This window comes from Drosophila virilis, chromosome 5, assembly GCF_030788295.1.
Source record: "Drosophila virilis strain 15010-1051.87 chromosome 5, Dvir_AGI_RSII-ME, whole genome shotgun sequence".
In the NCBI taxonomy this organism is placed as follows: Eukaryota; Metazoa; Arthropoda; class Insecta; order Diptera; family Drosophilidae; genus Drosophila; species Drosophila virilis.
Window position 1 is genome coordinate 13,241,018 of NC_091547.1, and position 14,231 is coordinate 13,255,248.

Sequence of the window (14,231 nt, forward strand, 5' to 3'; positions counted from 1 at the left end):
CAGTTGGACCTCTGCTCGGGTCAAAACGTCGTCAACGGCAGCAGCAAAGTCTGTATATGTGTTCGTATATATTTGTGTGTGTGTGTGTGTGTGTGTGAGGGTGTGAGCTGAGCAAGCGCGCGCCACAACAACAATAGAAACAACAGCAAAGCGTTGGCAATATGATTCGAGCATTTATCGTTGACGCTGTCACCGCTGACAACGTCGACAGCGACGCCGTCGTCGACGCGCTGCCAATGAAAAGGTGCGCGAAGCGTGCGTATGGGAATGGGAATGGGAATGGGAATGCGAATGGGGGAGGGAGCGACCAAAGCGATTGCTGCTGCTGCTGCTTTTGTTGATTTTTTCTTTTCTTTTTTGCGCTAACTTGACGTGTAGATATATATGTATATACATATATATAGTGACATATCCATAGTCGCACCCACCCTTTAACATATCTTAGCACATAAGCATAAGCACAATTATAAACATTTCTAATATTGTAAACAAAGAGCCTGGTGATAACATCGACATTGGTCAAGATCAAACTGTCCCCCTTTGGTAGACATAAACAATTCACCCTAAATATCACGCCACTGTCAATGTTCCCATCAGAGTACTATCCCACGCATAATTGCTGACGCAGCTCAAACTTCACTCAATTTTGACTCAAACTCTCTCAAAGCGAAGTTTGCTAAGCGACCGCAACAGTTAGATAAATCAGTTCATATTCGGGAAGCAAATCTGAATGTACTCAACAAAAGTAGCCGTTAAGTGAAAATAATAAATTGAAATATATTTTTTTATAGTAACCTAACGTGTAAAACTTAATTGGCGCAGCCGGTAGGATACGTCGGGAAAAATTAAAGATCGCTAAAGGATAATTAATTCCCAGATCTAACGCACAATCGCGACCGAAAGTGTTGTCGGAGTGTAATAAAAATTTTCTCGAATACGTATCCGCACAAGAACCTTCGGGTCATTAGTAGCTTAATAATATTGACCCTTTGGGCAATAAAGCTACTACAGTTAATAACGACTGGCTTTGCATATCGTTTGATCCCTGCAATACGTTATTACTGAGTCTTTTTAAGACACACACACAAAAAAAAAAAAAAAACATTTACACAATAATCCATCACAAACTTTAACTTAAAATAAAAGTGCAAAATCAAAGAACAATAAAGTTCAAACCTACAAACTCAAAACTATTCAAAAAAAAGTGTATTACACCAAGATGACAATGGAATTATCAGAACAACACCTCAACCAGGCCCTTTCACAACTTAGACAGGTGCCAAGCTTTGACGGATCAACGGATCAACTAAACGCCTTCATTAAAAGGATAGATTACATCCTACACCTGTATCCAACCCGAGATGTTAGACAACATAGCATCTTATACGGAGCCATCGAATTGCAAGTCACAGGAGATGCTCAGAGAATATCACAAAGGACAGCAGCCAACACTTGGCAGGAGCTGAGAAACGCATTGATTGAAGAATACAAAGTGCAGACACCATTTGAAGAACTCCTTCGACGCTTATACAACACGAATTACCAAGGAAACGTCCGTAAGTTCATCGAGGAGCTCGAGAATAAATCTTTTGTTATATTAAATAAGTTAGCACTAGAAAATATACCTAGCAATACAACCCTTTATACAAATGCTATGAATAACACAATCAAAGATGTTATTACAAAAAAATTACCAGATAGGCTTTTCATGATGTTAGCCAGACACGACATTACGTCGACACAAAAACTAAAGCAAGTAGCTCAAAGAGAGGGATTATATGAAAATAGCGTTACTGAAAAACCTAAAAATAATAATGTTCAGGGAAATCCAAATAACAATCGTAGGAACATGGGAAATTATCAGCAAAATGCTAACCCAACCACCATTTCAAGTGGCTATTCCAACACGAATCAGAGTTATCACGCACAAAATAAACAGCATAATAAGTCCGAAGACAATCAGAAAGCTCACCACGAGTTCCAACAGAAATTAAGTCAAGGTAGATACCAAAATCCCTTAAACTACCAAAATCAGTCCCATTCACGCTTGAATGCACCAAACCCTCCGACTAAACGTCAAAGAGATAGTAACAGTGGGCAGATGAAAATGGATACATCCGAAAATTTTCATCAGCAAGCCTCGGAACAAACAGAAGAAATCCATTCATAAAATTGATTATGAATGACGAAGTTCTAAAATGTGTCATCGACACAGGTTCAACCATTAATCTAATGAAAACTAACCGCTTAAATTTTCCAGTTTACAACGAAACATTAAAGGTTCACACCATAAATGGTGTTATTGAATTAAAACAAAGTATACGATTAGGAGCAAGCAAAATTTGTCCGAGCAAACAAAAATTCTATATTCACGACTTCTCAGAGCATTATGATGTTCTGATTGGGAGAGAATACCTTGAGGCATGTCAAGCAAAAATAGACTATGCACAAGGATCCGTAACCTTAGGAGAATTTAACTTTTGTTTTAGATATAACGACGAAGAGGTCGAAGAGGACATGACCGCACAAGAGTGCCTTGATCCACCCTCAACAGAGGACAGACCATTTAACTTCGCTATAAATAATGAATTAATAGAAAACAATGAGTTTAGGCTAGAGCACCTAAACTCAGAAGAAAAAGAAAAAATAAAAAAAGTTTTACATGAATTTCGTGATATCCAGTACCATGAAGGTGACAATTTGACTTTCACTAGTACAATTAAACACAAAATTCTAACAAAACATGAGGACCCAATTTACAAGCGTCCATACAAATATCCTCAAATATACGATGAGGAAGTAAATAAACAAATAAGCGATATGATAAAACAAAATATCATACGTAAATCCAAATCCCCTTACTGCTCACCAGTAATAATCGTTCCAAAGAAAAACGATGCATCTGGAAAGCAAAAGTTCCGGTTAGTCATAGATTACCGCAATCTCAATGAACTAACTATTAATGATAAATACCCTATCCCGATCATGGATGAAATATTAGACAAACTTGGAAAATGTCAATATTTCACAACCATTGATCTAGCCAAAGGCTTTCACCAAATCCAAATGGATCCTGGTTCAATACCCAAGACCGCATTTTCGACTAAACATGGCCATTACGAGTACACTCGCATGCCATTTGGTCTTAAGAATGCACCTGCAACGTTCCAACGTTGTATGAACAATCTCTTAGAAGATTTAATTTTTAAGGATTGTCTGGTCTACTTAGACGACATTATTATTTTTTCCACTTCATTGGAGGAACACATTTTGTCGCTACAAAAGGTATTTAAGAAGCTTAGAGAAGCTAACTTAAAACTACAGTTGGATAAATGCGAGTTTATGAGAAAAGAAACTGAATTTCTCGGTCACATCATCACAACTGAGGGTATAAAACCAAATCCCAACAAGATACAAGCAATTGTCAAATTCCCAATTCCAAAAACCCCAAAAGAAATTAAATCATTTCTAGGATTATGTGGTTTCTATAGGAAATTTATACCAAATTTCGCTAATATAGTAAAACCATTAACACTTAAATTAAAAAAGGGAGCAAAAATCAATATAAAAGACAGAGACTACGAACTAGCGTTTGAAAAGCTAAAAGTACTCATAACATCCGACCCAATTTTAATATACCCTAACTTCGAAAAACCATTTTCATTAACTACAGACGCGAGTAATATGGCAATAGGGGCCGTCCTTTCGCAAGAGCATAAGCCTATATGCTATGCAAGTAGAACTCTCAACGAGCATGAGTTAAATTATTCAACGATTGAAAAAGAATTATTAGCAATCGTTTGGGCCACTAAATACTTTAGGTCCTATCTCTTTGGTCGACAATTTCAAATCCTTAGTGATCACAGACCACTCGTCTGGTTAAATAATATGAAAGAACCTAACATGAAATTACAAAGGTGGAAGATCAAGCTAAATGAGTTTGATTTCCAAATTAAATACGTCCCAGGAAAAGAAAATTATGTGGCAGATGCTCTGTCCAGAATTCAATTAAACGAAAACTTCTTAGGCGAAGATACAATTAGCACAAGAGCAACAATACATAGTGCTCAAGAAGACAACAGTAACCATTTACAAATCACAGAAAGACCACTTAATTATTATAATCGACAAATAGAATTTGAAAAAGGAACCGAGAACGAAACAAAAGTTACGAATTACTTTCACAAAACCAACATAAAAATTACGTACAAAGACATGACTAATACGCATGCCAAAGAATTAATAAAAGAATACTTATGCACAAAGAAAAGTGTGCTATACTTCCACAACGAAGCAGATTTTCCAATTTTTCAAGAAGCCTACTTAGAAATAATAAGTCCGAATAATTCAACAAAGGCAATGAAAACTAGTACAAAATTAATAGACCTTCAAACATACGCAGAATTCAAAGAATTAATATTAAAAAAGCACAAAGAATTATTACATCCAGGAATTGAAAAAACTATCAATTGGTTCAAAGAAACCCACTATTTCCCAGATTATCAAAATCTAATTCAAAATCTAATAAATGAATGTGAGATTTGCAACATCGCAAAAACAGAACACAGAGATACAAAATTAACTTTCGAAATAACTCCGGAAATCGCTAATATCCGAGAAAAATATGTAATGGATTTTTACATAGTAGGAGATAAACAATTTTTATCTTGCATTGATATCTATTCAAAATTTGCATCATTAATAGAAATAAAAAGTAGAGACTGGCTAGAAACCAAACGAGCTATATTACAAGTGTTCAACCAAATGGGTAAACCCATCGAAATAAAGGCAGACAAAGACTCAGCTTTTATGTGCACAGCTTTACAATTATGGCTAAAATCAGAAGCAGTAAATATTAATATAACCACTAGTAAAAACGGTATATCCGACGTAGAACGATTTCATAAGACAGTTAACGAAAAACTAAGAATCATTAACAGCGACTCAGACGTCGAAAATAAACTTACAAAATTTGAAACTATACTCTACACGTACAATCATAAAACAAAGCACAAAACGACTAACAGAACACCAGCGGACATATTCATATATGCAGGTACACCAGAGTATGACACTCAAGCTAATAAAGAAAAACTAATAAATAACCTCAACAAAAACCGAAGAAACTTTTAACAATTTAATTGAACAAAGTAAAGAATTCAATAACCTTATACAAATCGAATACCTAGTAGAAAAATTAAACAGAGAAATAAACGGCTTAAAAATAGCCAAACGTAGCAAAAGAGGTTTAGTTAACATAGTAGGAACAGCATATAAATACTTATTTGGAACATTAAATCAAGAAGACAAAGCAGAAATTGAACAAAAAATAAGCAACTTAGCAGAAAACAGCGTTCAGGTTAACGAATTAAATTACATAATAGAAGCTATAAACAAAGGAATAGAAATCATGAACGAACTAGATCAAGAGAAACAAAAAGGAAAGAAATTAGATATCCTTATATTTAACTTACAACACTTTACAGAATATATAGAAGACATTGAGATGGGAATGCAGCTCACAAGATTAGGAATTTTTAACCCAAAATTACTAAAACATGACTATTTGTTGCATGTTAATTCTGAGAAATTGTTGAATACAAAAACTTCCACTTGGTTTAAATCAGATACAAACGAAATACTGATAATATCCCATATTCCTCGAGAAATAATAAAAAGCCCGGTATTCGAAATAATTCCATACCCGGATGAAAATAATAATATTTTGACAGAAATAGCTCATGAAAAATATTTTACCCAAGATAAAAAAGTTTATAGCAGAGAAACAAAAAAATTAATTAATAATGAATGTTTAACAGGAATTTTAAACCAAATAACATCAGAATGTAGTTATACTAAAATTTTGCAAAATTTTCAAATCAACTACATAGAACCAAATATAATTTTAACTTGGAATTTACCAAAAACTATATTAAACCATAATTGTATAAATAACGAAATAACAATAGAAGGAAACAATATAATAAAAATCTTTAATTGTTCATTGCAAATTAATGAAATTTCAATTTCAAACAATATGTTAGATTATACTCAAAGCATTTACGTAAGCAATGATGTTATAAAATTAGAACCACTTTCGTTTGTACAAACGAAACAAATTATAAATGCACATACAAAATTTAACAATGTATTCCAGATAATTACAATAACCATATTTGTAATCATATTAATAAGTTTAACACTGTATTTGACATATAAGTTCAAAAGCATACCTAAGAAATTAATTATAAAATATAAAAAACCCAAAGTAGAAGAAACACCTACAATAATAGGAGATATACCAATTGTAAAAGAAGAAAATGTTACACTATATCCAAACTTAAACACCTGAGGACAGGCACTTTTCTAATGGTTGGGGGAGTGACATATCCATAGTCGCACCCACCCTTTAACATATCTTAGCACATAAGCATAAGCACAATTATAAACATTTCTAATATTGTAAACAAAGAGCCTGGTGATAACATCGACATTGGTCAAGATCAAACTGTCCCCCTTTGGTAGACATAAACAATTCACCCTAAATATCACGCCACTGTCAATGTTCCCATCAGAGTACTATCCCACGCATAATTGCTGACGCAGCTCAAACTTCACTCAATTTTGACTCAAACTCTCTCAAAGCGAAGTTTGCTAAGCGACCGCAACAGTTAGATAAATCAGTTCATATTCGGGAAGCAAATCTGAATGTACTCAACAAAAGTAGCCGTTAAGTGAAAATAATAAATTGAAATATATTTTTTTATAGTAACCTAACGTGTAAAACTTAATTATATATATATTTTTTTTTGCCCATAGCGAATGACGGACGCTGCCAGCCTGCCGCGACTCTCTCGACGCAACTGACCGACCCGTCGACCGACGGACCGACCGACCGCCTCTGCCCTGCCGCCTGTCGTTTCAATATTTGTGACTGACAGAGTACAAATGTGAAATTCTTTTTATTGTGCTCGACGCCTGACGCCGCCGCTGGCGTCGCTGCCAGTCGATACCCACACGCGACCCCTTCGCTTCGCTAACCATCCACGAGCTTTTCATGTTTGTTTCTTGTTGTTTTTTTGTTTTTTTTTTTTATTTTGTATTTTGCTCTTGATTATCTCTAGCTCAATTGGCAGCCGTCAGTCGCATTTTGAGCGTGTATGCGTGTGTGTGTATGTGTGTGTATTTCTATTGCTGTGTATCTTTGCCAAATGCCGCTGCTTGTGTATTATATGTACACATGTACACACAACGTCGTCGCCGCCGCCTTTTACAATAATTTGTTGATTTCTCATAAGACACACCAATACATTTACGCGACTCTATGCAAATTCTTGTTCCATTACAACTACTTGCACACATTGAAAGAGCTATAGGCACGCGCACGCACACACATGCGAACTCGTTATTTGTTGTGTTTACACTCGCGCATTTAAGGAGTTATTTAATTAAACTGTATTTGTTTTTTTTTTTTTTGCTTTGCATATGCATAAATATTCTGGGTTAACGTTATAGAAAAGTGAACGTTTATGAAATGAAACAGCTCGAGTGCAGTGTGCATATGCATGTATATGTGTGTATATGTGTGCGGCAGGAGAGCTTTGAGTGTGTGTGTGAGTGAATGAATTACTGAACTAGCGTGCGTGTGTGTGTGTGTGTGTGCGAGTTGCTTTGTTTATTGGCTGCTCTCGTCCCTTTGGCGCGTTTCAATTCCAACCGTGGCGCTTTCGCTACACACATACACACATACATACATATGTACGTACGTACACACATACACACATATTTATTTATTAATGTTCACTTGTTCGCGCATTCGTTGATCATCTTCGACGTGCAGGCACACACACACACACACACACACAGACTGCACATTTTAGATTTAGGTACAAATCGTTGTTGTTGTTGTTCTTGTTGCCGCCCCGCCTCTCATTTGATTGTTGGCGGGCGACTTTATAACGCTCCGACAATTTTGAGTTCACTTTGACTTTGCCTCTTCTCATTACTCAAGTTGACTCTTGCTGCGAGCGAGACGTGGAGTGAGCGGCTCATACCGCTTGTTCGCATGCTTGCTTCGTTCTTGTTCTTGCTGCTTCTCTGCTGCGGGGTTATTGACTCAAGCAAGCAACAGACAGAGACAGCTAAACTGAGTGAAAAGAGAACTTGCCGTTTGCCGTCATCGCGATCTTCATTTGTTAGCTCGGTCTTGGTCTTGGTCTTGGTCTTGTGTTTTATGCCCCACTTCTGCAACGTTTCTATCCAGACTGCAGCCGCAGCTGCGCCGCCAACAGCGACTGCGACTGCGACTGCGACTGCAGCAACAAGTAAACTGCAGCAGTAACATTTAACGATGTTGCCCTCTTTCAATGTTCTCTATGCGCTTTCGCCTTGGCCCGCCCCCTCCCCCCGCCAACGCCTTCTGCAGCTGACATAGCATTTTCTCTCAGTCAACCGCAAATCAAAATTTCATTATTTCCATAAACGAATTGCAAAAATATGCACTTTCCAGTTGTCGCATTTCATAATTTCTTAAGAGCATTAAATTTGTTATTTATTTTCTTATTCTTATTTCAATTGTCAAACGCAAGCGTGGCAACACTTAAGCTAAAAATCTATGCAACCCTGGTGTACAGTGAACTGTGCCTAAAGCGTACGGCAAACTCCAGACCTTGAATACGAGAGCGGAAGTGAACGGAACAACAATATTTTGTATAACAACTTTCAAGGTAACATTTAAAATGAAAGCTATTAAATATGAAATATGCCTAAATATCAACACAGACTCGTCTCTTTTCTTGTCGAATGTGTTTACATTTACAAACATATATATTTGTGTTTAAAAGTTGTTCTGTTGCTCTTTCAATTTATATACTCTTCCATCAATATACTCCTCCATTTATATACTCTTTCCGTTCGTTTCTCTGCCTCTTACAGTTGACGAAATATTCTTTGCTTTGAGGACATACAATTTATGTTAATTTATCTATATATATATATACATATATAATATATCTATATATATATTTGAATAGGTTGCAAATCAAAGTTGGAATGAGTTTCCTTTTTAAGTAATATTTACTGTACGCTTCGCCTGCCAATTCTGTTGTGGCTTGCAGGGTGAAGGCGAGAGCGGGGAGGGGAGGGAAGCAAGAGTGGAAATGAAATGCCCAAACAGAACCGGAATAAAATGAAATGGATTTGAGTGCAGCTGGAATGCCTAGCCAGGCAGGCAGGCAGAACTAGATGGGAGGGGGGGGAGGGGGGAGGGCGGGTGTTGGTTGCGTGGAAGATGTTGGCTCGTCCACTTGTTTTTTTTGGTGTTGTACACATTATTATCAAGGATATCGCTAACCAGACGAGGCGGGGGGGCGTTGGGTCTGTCGGCTGCGCGCGCTCAAGGAAATTGTGTAAAAAAAGGACACGGACACACACACACACACTCGCACAAGCACACATAAAATGTAAACTCTGAACCGAAACGGGGAGGTTGAGCCGAGCTATGAAGAGAAGGAGGCGGACAAAAGGGACACGGCACGCGGGACACGGGACACGGGCCAGCTCAGCCGGGACAATGGGTCGGGTCAGAGCCAGACCAAGTCCCAGCCAGAGCCATGGGCTGTCGCACGGTTTGGCGTGGCTTGGCAGAAGCGAGCGAGCGCACAGGAAACGAGCGCGCAAGGACACACGTTACGTGGGTGGCACAACATAAAGGGGGCCATTGTATAAGGGGGGGGGGGGGTGTGCAAAGGAGTGGAAGTTGGCTGTAACGAACCCAAACCGAACGAAGGCAAAAGCAAAACTAAAATTGAAAATGGCAACGACGCCGCCAGCCCCGAAAGGGGAAAAGGGGCAAAGGCAGCGGTGACAGTGACAGCAGCGACGCTGGCAGCGCTAGTAATAACAACAACAACAACAACAACAGCAACAACAACAACAACAACAACAACAACAAACAAATGAATTTATGCAGCCAACAGCAGCAGAAACTTGCATTTGTTGCGGTTGTTGTTGTTGTTGTTGTTGTTGTAGTTGGGTATTTATGTAACGGTGAAATAGTTGCTGTTGTTGTTGCTGCTGCAGCAGGAGGTGGAATGGAAACGGGGCACACACGACCCATAAATTAGAGCGAGAGAGCGCGCACGAAGGAGCAAGCGAGCAGATGAGCAGGCGAACGCAGGCGAGCAAATGGCAGCGAGAGAGTGAGAGTGAGCGAGAGAGAGGAGAGTGAGAGGAGAGTGAGAGGAGAGTGAGAGCAATGCAGCATCGGAGCGAGCGAACAGTGCGCGGGCGGGGTGCAGGAGTAAACGAGGTTGAGCCAGGCAGGCGGCATGCGGGAGGCATTGACGTATTTGCCATTTGCAACAGACCAAAGCCGCCGCCGTCGCCGTCGCCTGCCCACTCAAAACTCAAAGCGAGCTTCGGGCTATAAAAACAACAACAACAACAACAACAACAACAGCGAGCAGCAGGCAGCAGCAGAGACGACGACGCACAGTGCAAGCAGGCAGCATCTGTTCCAGGCCTGGCAGCAGTTGGAGCAAGTGCACAAATACAAACGGAAAAGCACACATACAAATACAAATGCATGGGCAGAGTGAAAGGGTAATGGAATGAGGTGGGGAGGGGGGAGCATGCCAAATAAAGTTGGGCGCGGGGGTTAGAGGTTAGGGTGTGTGTGTGTGTGTGTGTGTGTGTGTTGGGCGGCTTTGTGGCTGCACAGAATGCAACCAAATGTGCTCAGCTTCTGCTGCCCCATGTCATTGTTATGGCAACAACAACAACAACAACAACAACAAACTTTGATAACAAGAGAGAGAGAGAGAGAGAGAGAGAGAGAGAGAGAGAGAGAGAGAGAGAGGACGCTGTAACTGTACCGGCAACTGGGACAGGGGTGTTCACAGTTGGACATGTCGCCTGGCGTGGATTATCTCCAAATCGCAGATGAACAACATTCAGCCTGAAGTCAATCAAATGCGGCTGCTTCAAATTGGATCTTGAGCCACAAGAAGAGCTCTCTTAGGCGGACATTTCCTCTGGCACCACTATAATCCAGGCCACACTCATTACGGCTCTATTAGCCGGAGCTGAGTCAGTCTGGTCATGTCCGGCCAGCCGTTCGTCTATTTCGGCTATCCTTAAAGCTATAGACATCAAGTTGATATTCTGATATATGCGCATATATACGCAGTCAAGGTTTATCCTTATCCCGGATTTTGGAGCATAACTTGAAAACTCGCAGAACTGGATCACGTTTTGGAGAGCTTCAAACATCATGAGAATCGGACTATAAGCTCCGAATTTATTTAGGAACATTTTCTCATAGGGGAAATGGGATCTAAGTAAATAAGAAGAAGAAGCACAGAAAGTTGCATGCGTGCTTGTGTGTGTGTGTATAGAAGGAAGCTAGAAAGACAACTCGAAGTTGAGATCAGGGTATCTCATAGTCGTGCACTCCCCACTCGACCACACTAACTTATTTCTAAGAGTTTATGCATTTTTCCCAAACTTTGATAGGATAATTTTATGGCTATAGGAAAATAATACGAATTATCTCTTGACTAATGTTAACAACTGTACGAAGTGCCCCCCCCCCCCCGCGCACGTCTTGTCTGTGATTTCATTAGACAACAAATACAATTAAAACGCTTGTTGCACGTAATCAAATATGTAATACTTGACAGAGAGAGAGACCAGAGAGACCAGAGCAGGGGTATTTAATTAAGGCTTAAATCGGATTATTCAACAAAAGGATAAAGCAGCAGACGAGTCCTTGCCACAGGCAAGAAGCAGATAACCAAGAAGAACGCCAACTTGACAACTCGAGACGACAAAAACTTGTATCTGAGCATGAGATATCTGATTGGAATAGAAAACGATTAATCGTATTGAAAATTAAAAAATAAGTGCATTCGCAAATTCTTAAAGAGCCGCTCCAAAGGATCCATAACAAAACTTTCGGGCAACAAATACAAAGCTTTTTGGGCCAGCTTTTCGAGTTGGACATATGTGAAAAATTACAGAAACATTCCAATTGGAGTTACACTCGAGTCTTTTTGCCTGCCTCTTCGAAATGTCAACAAAAGAAAGAAGCGAAGAGCAAAAATGCAATCGATGATTTTTACGCTCGTTTCAAAAAAAATCTTTTCAATTCGCTTACAATTTAATTTGTTGGCCAACTAGTTCTTAACTGAAATTTGTATCTGCTACAAACTTTTATTTTCATGGATTTCATTTTACTTGTAACTATTTAACTTATTTAATATTTGTAAGAACTACTCTTCCCATTCCTCTCTCTCTCCCCCTCTCTCTGTTTATCTGCTGCCTTTGTTTTACTCACCAAAACAAATTTGTTTCGTCTTATTCGTTTTCCCAATTGGAACTCGGTTGTTTTATGGCTCTTCCTCTTGTTGTTGTGGCTTTTGTAGATTTTTGAATTCAAATTTTCATATTAAAACGATTAATTATGTCGCTCTTCTTCTTCTCGTATTTTGTGTGTGTTTTTGCTCACTCACTTGCGGGAAATACTTTGAAATTTGAATAATGATTTCATTTTAGATATTTGCCGGCTCCTCTTTGGCCAGTTTAACACACGCACACACAGACAACACACAAAACGATGTGTTTGTTCAGTTTTGGAATTATAATTGTAAAAAATGATGATTGAAATTAACAATTAGCGCGTTTCGTTGTTTTTTTTTAAAGGCAAAGGGGAAGTCCCGAGAGATCAGATCGAACGTAAACTCATCGAGCCGAATCCAAGTATCTAGATACAAATATTGTATGTCTACATTTCTACAGGATATCTTCCAGTCGTGCAGTCTTGTTTTCGTTGTTGCTTTTTGTGGACTTGTTGAAATTAAACAGATTAAAGGCGACCGCACAAAACTGACTTTGCCTCGTATTCGTTTAATAAATGTTTGTCACTCCGAATCAAAGAACCATACATCAGATACAGATAAGCATGTCTGTGTGCGTGTGTGTGTGTGTGTGTGTGTGTGTGTGTGTGTGTGTCGCATGTGAGTCATTGCACAGAGAACAATGACGCACATGTCGGTCAGCTCTAGAGCGCGTCAGTTGCCACTTTCGAGATAGATTCGCGCGCGGAGGGGTTGCGGCAAGCAAAGGGAACGTGTGCGCAAGAAAGCTAATTGGCAAAATAATAGAGACCTGCCACAGGCAGAGTTGCCACCTGAGCAAAACGTTTGCAACACAACATTTGGTGAACAATTGCCAATATTGCATCTTTTGAAAATCTTTCGCTCTCGCACTTTCAGTTTTTCAGGAAAATGTTATCATTTATGCAACTCCATTTTTCCAGTGTATCAATAGTTGATAAATAAATTTCTAGTTTTAGTATTTTTAGGCAATCCTGGCTGCGTTCCAGTGTTGGCAAATGCCGCTTCAAAAAATTAGCTAAATTCAATGTTAACAGCTCTTCGCAGACAAATTGTTGGCAAAAGCTGTTTTCGGCTACAGCCAAATTTTAGCCAGAAAATAGCCAAATTGGCAGCACTAACTCGTTCATTTATGAAATGCATTTCTTTTGCTGCAGCTGCGAACAAAGACAACGGAAACGAAACGGACCATGGGAAGAGAACGTGTACAAGGAAGTGTAGAGAGAGAGAGAGAGAGAGAGAGAGAGAGAGAGAGCGGGTTGAGCAATTGACCAGTGTGTGGGCAACTAACGGTTTGTGCTACTTTTCCAATGAAACGTCGAATTCGCAGTCGCGCTGCAACCAAAGACAAAGACATTCGGTTTATTGAGTAAGCGTAGCCAGAGCCAATTCCGCAGCTGATAAGAAACCAAGCTAAACTAACTGTTCGCGCGTTAAGAATGTAGAAGCAATTAAAGATAAGTCCAAAACAATATTCGACATTGGGTTATTTCCACATAGATCACAAACAAAGCCAATAATTTATTCAGTAAATCGAATTGCGTCACATTTGCGAATTCGAAGTTAACAGGAAAGTTGAAAGAAAGCAGAGGGATTTCTCAGTCTTTAAAGAGACAATGTTTCATTGTCCTAAATGCGACCGAAAAGATGAGAGATATATTTTCCAGCTAGTAAATGTTGTGTAAAGCTTTTGGCTGTATGGGATACATCGTAAGATTTCCACGAGCACGGGTGAATATTCCGAAAAGTGTGAAACACATTTCAAATTAATTTGAATAGTGCTCTTTGAAATTGAGCTTAAAGTCAAGCAAAAAGCATGCAAGCGTTTTCCGCGAT

The 14,231-nt window shown here is 39.0% G+C and overlaps 1 protein-coding gene across 8 annotated transcripts in view; it reads right to left on the reverse strand.

Annotated features, from left to right (window-relative positions):
* Positions 1–14,231, reverse strand: part of tou (bromodomain adjacent to zinc finger domain 2B toutatis) — a 46,841-nt gene that overhangs the window by 18,726 nt on the left and 13,884 nt on the right. For 2 of the 8 annotated variants that reach the window (XM_032435956.2, XM_032435955.2), the window contains exon 1: positions 12,338–12,827. The exons of 2 other annotated variants lie outside the window; for them this stretch is intronic. The gene's annotated coding sequence lies outside the window, so the exon portion shown is untranslated. Of the gene's footprint in view, positions 1–12,337; positions 12,828–14,231 lie in introns of those variants that run through there. 4 more of the 8 variants (XM_070210130.1, XM_070210129.1, XM_032435954.2 and 1 more) reach the window with 4 other exon arrangements.